This window comes from Piliocolobus tephrosceles, chromosome 19 (assembly GCF_002776525.5).
Source record: "Piliocolobus tephrosceles isolate RC106 chromosome 19, ASM277652v3, whole genome shotgun sequence".
NCBI lineage: Eukaryota > Metazoa > Chordata > Mammalia > Primates > Cercopithecidae > Piliocolobus > Piliocolobus tephrosceles.
Genome location: NC_045452.1, coordinates 10,098,649 through 10,110,179, shown reverse-complemented (window position 1 = coordinate 10,110,179; position 11,531 = coordinate 10,098,649).

The following is an 11,531-nucleotide window of genomic DNA, read 5'->3' as shown; positions in this document are numbered from 1 at the left end:
TGGGAGGTGAAGGTTGCAATGAGCTGAGACTGGGCCACTGCACTTCAGCCTGGGCAACAGAGCAAGACTCTGTCTCAAAAAGTGAAAACAAAACCCATATAATGGAAGAAAATATTTGCAAATATACGTTTGTGAAAGGACTTGTTATTCAGAATATAAAAATAACTTACTATGCAATGATAAGAGGACAACCCAATTTAAAAATAAACAGGCTGGTTGCGGTGGCTTATGCCTATAATCCTAGCACTTTGGGAGGCCAAGGTGGGAGGATCACTTGAGCCCAGGAGTTTGAGATCAGCCTGGGCAACATAGTAACACCCCTTCTCTACAAAAAATAGAAAAAAAGGTTAGCCCATGATCACTTGAGGGGAAGTTGCAGCTTTAGTGCAGCAGTGATTGCACTGCTGCACTCAAGCCTGGGTGACAGAGTGAAACCAAAGAAGTAGACATTTCCTAAAGATATGCAAATGGCCAATGACATGAAGAAGTATGCAGCAGCGTTAGTCATCAGTCATGCAATCAAAACCACAATGAGATCCACTTTACGTCGACTGGGGTGGCTAAGGTTAGAAAGATAGGCAATAACAAGTGCTGGTGAGGATGTGGAGAAATTGGAGCTCTCATACGTTGCTGGAATGTAAAGTGGTGTAGCTGTCTTAGAAAATGCTTTGGCAGCTCCTCAAAATGTTAAACATAGACTTGCCATATAGCCCAGTAATTCTACTCCCAGGTATATATATGTGTGTGTGTGTGTGTGTGTGTGTGTGTATACACACACACCCTAAAGACATCAAAACAATTGTTTACACAAAAACTTATACATGAATGTTCATTGCTTTATTATTTATAAAAGCCAAAAAGTGAAAACAGCCACAAGTACAACTAACTGTTGACTGGATAAATAAAATGTATTCTTTCCAGTGGAATATTATTTTGCCGTAAAAGGAAGAACTACTGATGCATAATACAACATGGATGAACCTTGAAAACATTCTAAGTGGAAGAAACCAGTCACAAAAGATCACATATTGTAATGATTCTATTTACGTGAAATAGTTAAGCATAGACAAATGCATAGAGAGAGAAAGATTAGTGTTTGTCAGGAATGTTGGGTGGGGAGGAGTAGGGAATGACTGCTGATGAGTATGGGGTGATGAGACTATTCTAAAACTAGACTGTGGTAATGGTTGCAAAACTCTGAATAAACCACTAAAAGCTACTGAACTGGATTCTTTAAGTGGGTAAGTTTTATGATATGTGAAATGTATTTCAATAGAGGTGTAGAAAAATGTCAGAAAATAAAAGTCTAACCCTTAGAAAACATCATTAAAGATATTAAAGTCTTTATTTGCCTTCCCCCCTCATTTTTATTTTTAGTATTACAGGGTAAAATGAGTAGGTTTACTTGATCTGACCATCTATGGCCATTTTATGGAATGACAAACTAAGTTCAATACTGATAGAGTTGTAGTCTGTGTATACATATAATAGAATATGTACTGAGTATAAAAAAATTCAAGCACATGGAAAAACTTATTTAATCCAGTAATAAACCTTTGTATTTTCTCATCAGTTCAGTTTAATAATTATTAACATTTTTGCCAGTAATTGGGCATATTTTGGGAAATAGTAGAATAAAGATTTGTAGACTTTTTTACATCTCCTAAAAGAAAATAAAATTCACGAAGCATGTATGTGGAAAATACCTTAAAATAAAGATAGATAAGAACGTTTTTGTGAATTAAAAAAAGTCATGTGAACATGTTAAGGTATCTGAACTTAACATTTAAATTGGATTATAAGTAACTTAACATTTTTAATGCAAGCATATTAACCTTCTTGTGCTTATGAGATTATTTTGCCAAATTGTAGGACAGGGGAAGCTGTTGACTCTACAAAGATCTTCCCTTTGACCAGTTCTCTACTAGGAGCTTAGTTTCCTGATTTTTTTGTTAATACAATTTGATATTGAGGAACATATATTTAATAAGGCTGGGTACTTAGGTATAATAATTGGGTAAATTGTACCTTTTATTTTGGTCCTAACTGGTCACATTTCTGGGAATATTCTTCCTCTATCAAGAATTTCCATGTTACCAATATAATTTTGGGATTCAGTCATCTTTATGTCTAAACATGTGGCCCCATGTGAAGTTTCTTATCACTAGAAACAGTGTATTGCAGCAGCTGCAGTTTCCTGATACTGCACAGTTGCTTCTGTTCTGTGTGTAATGTTTTTGTTTTGAGTTGTCTCGGATCCATGTTACTTTTGGCTTATGTAGCAACAGGATTTTTGAATATTGCTCCACTGTCAGATGCTTTTGTTGAATCTGTTGCTTCCTAATATTCACAAAGATTTATGAAAACCATTTATAATAATTGTTCAAGAAATTGGCCACAAATTCCAGATATATTTTATGAAAAATAAAATTTTCATTAGACATATTTGGAAGAACCATATAAATTATAGAGTATTTGTGTGAAAGCACTCTTCCTTCCATAAGTATAGGTGTTTGAGATTATTATACCTAGACTAGCATTTATATTGTGCATACTCTGTGTCAGTACTGTTTAAATACTTTACATATATTCACTAATTTAATTCTCATAACTTTATTAAGTAGGCAGTATTATCCCCATCTTACATGTGAGACAAGTACAGTACAGAGAGGTTAAGTAACTTTATCAAGACCATCCAGCTAGGAAACTGAGTTGCCCTGGATTCTAATTTAGCATCCTGGCTCTGGAGTCTGTGTTCTTAACCATTTGCATTAGACTGTCTTTGATTTGTATGATCACTAAGCAAATAGTGATCAATTATAAATACCTTTTGCTTCTAAACACTAGACTTGTTGCCGAAAAATAACATAATTTCCCTGTGGATATTGTCAAAACCTAGATTTTATTGTGAGATTTAAGGTTATGTTGGCACACCATTCTGGAATTTGTCTCTGTAATACTGATTAAGCAAAGGGATGAGTATTTGGCACTAAGTTTATATCAAATTTTATTACCTATTAATTTAATGAAAAGATGAAATTAATTACAGTGTAAGCAGTGTAATTTCTTTCTTCTTCTTTTTTTTTGAGACGGAGTCTCGCTCTGTCGCCCAGGCTGGAGTGCAGTGCAGTGGCGTGATCTCGGCTCACTGCAAGTTCTGCCTCTCGGGTTCACGCCATTCTCCTGCCTCAGCCTCCCGAGTAGCTGGGACTACAGGTGCCCGCCACCACTCCTGGCTAATTTTTTTTTGTATTTTTATTAGAGACGGGATTTCACCATGTTAGCCTGGATGGTCTCAATCTCCTGACATCGTGATCCACCTGTCTCAGCTCCCAAAGTGCTAGGATTACAGGCGTGAGCCACTGTCCCCGGCCTGTAATTTCTTTATGTATTGAAAGTTACAAAACTGAGCCAGGCATGGTTGTTCATTTCTGTATTTCAGCTATTTGGGAGGCTGAAGTAGGAGGATTGCTTGAGGTCAGGAGTTCAAGACCAGTCTGGGTGACATGGCGTGAGACCCAGTCTCTAAAATATATTTTTTAGGCCAGCTGCGGTGGCTCATGCCTGTAATCCCAGTAATTTCGGAGGCTGAGGCAGGTGGATCATTTGAGGTCACGAGTTCAAGACCAGCTTGGCCAACATGGTGAGACTCAATCTCTACTAAAAATACAAAAATTAGCTGGGTGTGGTGATGCACTTGTAATCTCAGCTACTTGGGAAGCTGAGGTAGGAGAATCGCTTGAACCCAGGAGGCAGAGGTTGCAGTGAGCTGAGATCGTGCTACTGTACTCCAGCCTGGGTGACAGTGAGACTCTATCTCAAACTAAACAAAAAACAAAGCAAAACAAAACTATCAATCAATCAAATTAGCCGGGTATGGTGGCATGTACCTCTAGTCCCAGCTACTCAGGAGGCTGAGGCAGGAAGACCTCTTGAACCCAGTAGTTCCAAGCTACAGTGAGCTATATTGGCACCACTGCACTGTAGCCTGGGCCACAGAATGAAACCCAGTCTCTAAAAATAAATGAATAAATGAATGTTACAAAACTGTTATTAAACTAATCCTTAATGCAGTACCTGATATAAATGTTTCTTGGATGATGGAAATTATATAACAAAGAAAGGATTACATGAAATGAGGCTATATAACAACAATAGCTTTTTTTTTTTTTTTTTTTTTGAGATGGAGTTTTGCACTTGTTGCCCAGGCTGGAGTACAACGGCACCATCTCGACTCACCGCAACCTCCACCTCCTGGGTTCAAGGGATTCTCTTGCCTCAGCTTCCCAAGTAGCTGGGATTACAGGCATGTGCCACCACACTTGGCTAATTTTGTATTTTTAGTAGAGACAGGGTTTTTCCATGTTGATCAGTCTGGTCTCGAACTCCCTTCCTCAGGTGATCCGCTCACCTTGGCCTCCCAAAGTGCTGGGATTACAGATGTAAGCCACCGTGGCCAGCCTTAAAAACAATAGTTTTTAAGATAGCAAACAAATGATTCTAATTTCTTATGAAACTTTGAAATAAAGGGAATTATATATTTAAAAAATTTTTTTCCCTTTCTCAGATCATGAGGTCAGGAATATGAGACCAGCCTGGCCAATATGGTGAAACCCATCTCTACTAAAAATACAAAAATTGGCCGGCCGTGGTGGCTCATGCCTGTAATTCTAGTACTTTGGGAAGCCGAGGTGGGTGGATCACCTGAGGTCAGGAGTTCAAGACCAGCCTGGCCAACATGGTGAAACCCCATGTCTACTAAAAATACAAAAATTAGCCGGGTGTGGTGGCACATGCCGGTAGTCACAGCTACTCGGGAGGTTTTGAGACAAAAGTATCTCTTGAAACCGGGAGGTGGAGGTTGCATTGAGCCTAATGGTGCCACTGTACTCCAGTCTGAGTGATAGAGCGAGACTCCGTCTCAAAAAACCAAACCAAAACAAAACAAAAACAAAAAATTAGATGGGTGTGCTGCTGTGCGCTTGTAGTCTCAGCTACTTGGGAGGCTGAGGCAGAAGAATCACTTGAACCTGGGAGGCGGAGGTTGCAGTGAGCCGAGATCGTGCCACTGCGCTTCAGCCTGAGCAACAGAGTGAGACTCCGTCTCAAAAAAAAAAAAAAGAAAAAATTTTCTTTTCTTACTTTGCTGATGAAAGAAATGATAAAGAAAATCACTACTTGTATCTTCCTTGGTTATTGATGAGGAAGAATCAATTCTTGTAATACAAATAAAAGTTAACTGGAAAGTTTGTTAGCACTATAAGTTGTATTTTGATTCAAGATTTTAGTTTTAGACCAGGTTTGTGAAATGAAGGTATAATTGTAGTTTCCTGAAAATAGTTTTTTGCCGTTAAAAAAAAAAATGCATTTCAGGCTGGGTGTGGTGGCTCACACATGTAATCCTAGCACTTTGGGAGGCCAAAATGAGAGGATTGCCTGAGCCCAGCAGTTCAAGGTCAGCCTGGGCAACAGGATGAAACCCCATCTCCAAAATACAAAAATTAGTTGGGCATGGTGATGCGTGCTTGTAGTCCCAGCTACTTGGGAGGCTGAGGTGGGAGGATCAGTTCAGCCCAGGAGGTAGAGGTTGCAATGAGCCATGATCATACCACTGCACTCCAGCCTGGGTGACAGAGAGAGACCTTGTCTCAGAGAAAAAAAAAAAAAAAAAAAAAAAAAAAAAGGCATTTCAGACTTTATTTTTAAATTAAAATAAAAAGAAAATTCAGAGACAGCATCTGGCCTTGTCACCCAGACTGGAGTTCATTGGTGTTGTTATAGCTCACTGGAGCCTCGGACTCCTAGGCTCAAGGGATTCTCTTGCCTCAGCCTCCTAAGTAGTTGAGATTGCAGGCATGAGCCACCACACCAGGCATATTCTTTATCTGAGTAGGAATTTCTGGTGAAGCCAGAAATGTAGTTATTAATAAATACTAATTTTGACCTGTCATCCTGGCACTTTGGGAGACTGAGGCAGGTGGATCACTTGAGTTCAGGAGTTTGAGACCAGCCTGGCCAGCTGGTAAAACCCCGTCTCCACTGGAAATACAAAAATTAGCTGGACATGGTGGCATGAAGCTGTAGTCTCAGCTACTTGGGAGGCAGAGGCATGAGACTCACTTGAACCTGGGAGGCGAAGGTTGCAGTAAGCTGAGATCGTGCCACTGCACTTCAGCCTGGGCGACACAGTAAGACTCTGTTTAAAAAAAAAAAAAAAATTAATTTTGAACCCATTTCTTACCCTTGTAAGAGTTGAGCCGGGCACGGTGGCTCAAGCCTGTAATCCCAGCACTTTGGGAGGCCGAGACGGGCGGATCACGAGGTCAGGAGATCGAGACCATCCTGGCTAACACGGTAAAACCCCGTCTCTACTAAAAATACAAAAAACTAGCCGGGCGAGGTGGCAGGCGCCTGTAGTCCCAGCTACTCGGGAGGCTGAGGCAGGAGAATGGCGTAAACCCGGGAGGCGGAGCTTGCAGTGAGCTGAGATCTGGCCACTGCACTCCAGCTCGGGCGACAGAGCAAGACTCCGTCTCAAAAAAAAAAAAAAAAAAGAATTGAAACAGTTGAATGTTTAGAGACATTTTTATACTGTGATGGAGTTATTTTTTGTTTGTTCTTGTTTTTAGCAAGAAACATTTATTTCTCACAGTTCTGGAGGCTAGGAAGTTCAACGTCAAGGTGCCAGTCATTTTGGTTCTTGTAAGGGCCCACTTCCTGCTTTGCAGATGGACACCTTCTTACTGTTTTCTTACATGACAGGGAGATCATCTCTTTTTTTCCTCAAATTTCTTTTTTCTTTTTTTTGAGACAGAATCTCACTCTGTCACCCAGGCTAGAGTGCAGTGGCATGATCTTGGCTGACTGCAACCTCTACCTCCAAGGCTCAAGGAATTCTCCTGCCTCAGCTCCTGAGTAGCTGGGATTACAGATATGTGCCACCATGTCCAGCTCATTTTTGTATTTTTAGTAGAGACAGGGTTTTACCATGTTGACCAGGCTGATCTGGAACTCCTGACCTCAGGTGATCCACCCGCCTCGGTCTCCCAAAGTGCTGGGATTACAGGCATGAGCCACTGCGCCGGGCACTCAATTTTTAAATTGTAAAATGTATGTCAAATTGCCATCTTAATCATTTTTATGTGTACAGTTAAGTGGAATTAAATACATTCATGATGTTGTGCAACTATCACCATTATCCATCTCTATAACTCTTTTCATCTTGTAAAAGTGAAACTGTATCCGCTAAACAATAAACTCCCTACTTTCCTCTCTCCAACCTCTGGCAGCCACCATTCTATTTTCCATCTCGATGATTTTGACTACTCTGCCATGTTTCAAATCATGTCTGTGAACCCAAAGCAATTTAGAGAAAATTTTTTTTTTTTTTTTTTTGAGACAGAGTCTCGCTCTGTCGCCCAGGCTGGAGTGCAGTGGCCGGATCTCAGCTCACTGCAACCTCTGCCTCCCGGGTTCAGGCCATTCTCCTGCCTCAGCCTTCCGAGTAGCTGGGACTACGGGCACCCGCCACCGCGCCCGGCTAGTTTTTTGTAATTTTTAGTAGAGATGGGGTTTCACCGTGTTAGCCAGGATGGTCTTGATCTCCTGACCTCGTGATCCGCCCGTCTCAGCCTCCCAAAGTGCTGGGATTACAGGCTTGAGCCACCGCGCCCGGCCCAGAGAAAAATTTTTAATGAAGATTTTTTATTCCTTGCAAGATGGGTTGTAAACATGCTAGCAACTATAATGAAATATGATTACTCTTGTGCTTTAGAGTACATATTTCTAGTTGAAGCTGGAAGAGTTAGAATTATTTCATGTATTTACTGGTCAGAACTTTTTCAAATATGCTTGGTTTCCCACAATTGTCATTACATTTTGATTAATTTTAGAGGGAGTTGTGAAAGACAACTCAATTTGGCTGAAAAAAAGTTTTGAAAATTTTTCTTGTGTAATATTTTATTACTTTTTGTAGATACTAACTTCAGATGCATCAGTATTTTAACATTGGCCTTTTGTAATTCTGAATCCTTAATCATGACACTAGAAATGCATATTATGTTTAACAGTATTGCAAGAAAGTTAAAAAAATCCCTTTATTAAATTTCCACTTATACAAAGTTTTTTTTTTTTTTTTTTGAGACGGAGTCTTGCTCTGTGGCCCAGGCTGCAGTGCAGTGGCCGGATCTCAGCTCACTGCAAGCTCCGCCTCTTAGGTTCCCGCCATTCTCCTGCCTCAGCCTCCCAATAGCTGGGACTACAGGCGCCCGCCACCTCGCCTGGCTAGTTTTTTTTTTTTTTTTGTATTGTTAGTAGAGACAGGGTTTCACCGTGTTAGCCAGGATGGTCTCGATCTCCTGACCTCATGATCCGCCCGTCTCGGCCTCCCAAAGTGCTGGGATTACAGGCTTGAGCCACTGCGCCCGGCCTATACAAAGTTTTAATGTAAGGCAAGTATCTAATATTAAGGATCATGGACCATTTTTAATTTTGTATTTTCAATCCAAGCATATTTTTGAGTTTCAATCAATATATATATATATATATATATATATATTTTGAGACGGAGTGTCGCTCTGTTGCCTGTCCAGGCTGGAGTGCAGTGGTGTGATTTCAGCTCACTGCAACCTCTGCTTCCCAGGTTCAAGTGATTTTCATGTCTCAGCCTCCCAAGTAGTTGGGACAATAGGTGAGTGCCATCTCGCCTAGCTTTTTTTTTTTTTGTATTTTTAGTAGAGATGGGGTTTCACCATGTTGTCCTGGTTTGTCTTGAACTCCTGACCTCCAGTGATTCGCCTACCTTGGCCTCTCAAAGCGTTGGGATTATAGGTGTGGGCCACCATGCCCGGCCCAGAAATAATAATTTAGAAAATAAATTGTACACATCTGTGAATTGATTTACTTCTGATTTCTGAGTGGGACAGTAGTGAAGGTAGTAGTTTTATTTTGCAGTATGGAAGATTATTTTGTTGCCTTTATTCTGCCTGGTTTATTCTATATTGCTCAGGGTACCAGAAATGTGTTGTCAGGTTGGATGTTCTCAGTAGAGAGTAAAAATACCTCCATCTGTGAGACTTGGCTTTTTTGTAAAGTTACAAATCCAGATATGAAATTTAAAAACCATGTAAACAAATTGTGTTCAACAGGAGTTACATTTCAAAGGCTACATTAGATTTAGAGAAGGTTGTGTATTGTGGCATTGAGGCATATGTAGTGGTCAAAATCATGGACTCTGGAGTCTAACTCCCTGTGACTTTGGGCAAAAGTCACACAGTTTAACTTTTAGCTTTTCTGCATCTTGTTGTCCCATGTATAAAGTGGGAATACTACCTTGTCTACTTCACATGTTTGTTGTGAGCATTAAATGAATTCAATACCTATATACTACTTTTTCTTTTTTTTGTGTGTGTAGCATTAATAAAGTATCAGGCAATACATATATACTATTTAAACAGTTCTAGGCATGAAGTAAGTGTTAAATAAATGTTAGATATTGTTTTTGTTATTATTACACTTCAGAGTAACACGAGATATTAAGTGTTGGATACAGATTGGAGTCACTGATTTTGATCCCTTGCACAAAATTGTAGATTATTAAACAGATAGTTTGTGTGTCCTTGGAACAGAAGGTATTTTACCAGTTAAATTATTGCTCCAAATCCATCCATCTTGTTTATTCTTGGCTGCAAAGATATCTTATGTATTCTGCTTTGTGATCCTGGGGCTGAGATTCTGCAAGCAACATTTCTGCTTTGCTGGCTGCTCCCTGTTGCAAGTGGTGGGTGGTAAAGATCTAGAAGAGGCAGAGGGATTTGCTAGTATCCTCATCATGGCCTTCCTCTCTGCTGTTCCTGTGAGTGCTGCCTTAACCACATTTCTTTATCTCTGCAGCAGCAGTACCTTCCTATAGCAGTTGCTGGATGCAGTTAGCAGTTTTCCCAACATTTGGGGACCAGTTTTATCAAGCTTCCTTTAGGGACCACTAGAGTCCCAGGCTCCTTGGGCCTCTCCTGGGAAATTAGAAAAACCAGCACAGCTGAGTAGTGCCCTCTCAGAAGTCTGAGTTTAAGTTCCCTGGGCCTCTCCTCGGAGCGTTTATTAACTCAGCCTTAGGGGTGCTAGCTGCTTCCTGCAGTTGCTATCTGTGTTATCTTTGTGTCCTCTCAGCTTTTTACTTAAAAATTTCAAACTCAGTTAACAAATTCTTGTATTACATTTTATCTGTTCAAATAACTGATGAAGTTTCTGTCTTCTAACTGAATCCTGACGAGATAGAGGTGATAAGGAGTAGGTGTCAACTTGGGTTCATTTAAGAACTTGTCATTACCTATTTTGAGGGTGGGGGGAGTTCTAAGATGAAGTAGTATATCTTGTTTTTTTGAAATAATTTGATAAAGTACCATCATCTTAGGGATAACATGAATTTTATAGATTTGATGATAATAAAGTTATTGAATTAGACTACCATAAAGTTCATAGAAATTTGCAGGAAGTCTGTACCAAGACACAGGACTATTTTTAAAAATCTTGTCTTATTTAATAGTACAGTTTCCTATATGAAGGCATAAAAGGCATGTTTATTGGATTTGTAGCTTTCACAAATATGAAATGGATAGATAATACGTGGAAATATTTCGGATTCTAAGATATATTGATATACTAGAATGATATGAAATCACCAAGATAGTCTGTAATCTATAGGGTAGGGACTATGTTTATTTTCTTTTATTGTGTTCAATGTTCAATAAATGTCTGGCACAGAGCACATGTGCTCAATAGTTGAAGACATTGATAAATCAAGGCAACATTCATCAGTTATAAGTGACGTTCTGTGTTTAGGTTGGAATACATATGAATAAACCTTATCAGTAATTCATAGGAAAATATATTGAGGTTATCTGTAAGTATAATATGAACTAACCATATTTAATCTCTAAAAACTACAGAATATAGTCCTAGTATTCATTAATGAATATAGAGTGTTATGGTCTAAAAAGCTGTTGGTTCTGCTCTATTTTGAGTTTGAGTCCAGTTTTAGGAATCATATTTTTAGAGGAACATATTAGTTAAGTAGAGAGCATCCTTCAAAAGTGACTAGGTCATATGATGAACATTTGAGGGAAGTTAGGCATTTAGCTTAGAAACGAAACATTTCCCACTTCCTACCTAAGGAGTTGCTGGTCTACTGAAGATGGTCAAAGTGACAAATTTGTGATAAAATTCTAAAGGATGTAAGACGACACTTCACAGTGAGGGAAGGGAAAGAAAGGAGCGGGCATTTAATAATTTATTTTAAGGCCAGGCGTGGTGGCTCATGCCTGTAATCCCAGCACTTTGGGAGGCTGAGGTGGGCGGATCACAGGGTCAAGAGATCGAGACCATCCTGGCCAACATGTTGAAACCCTGTTTCTACTAAAAATACAAAAATTAGCTGGGCCTGGTGGCGTATGCCTCTAGTCCCAGCTACTCGGGAAGCTGAGGCAGGAGAATCGCTTGAACCCAGGAGGCAGAGGTTGCAGTGAGCCGAGATT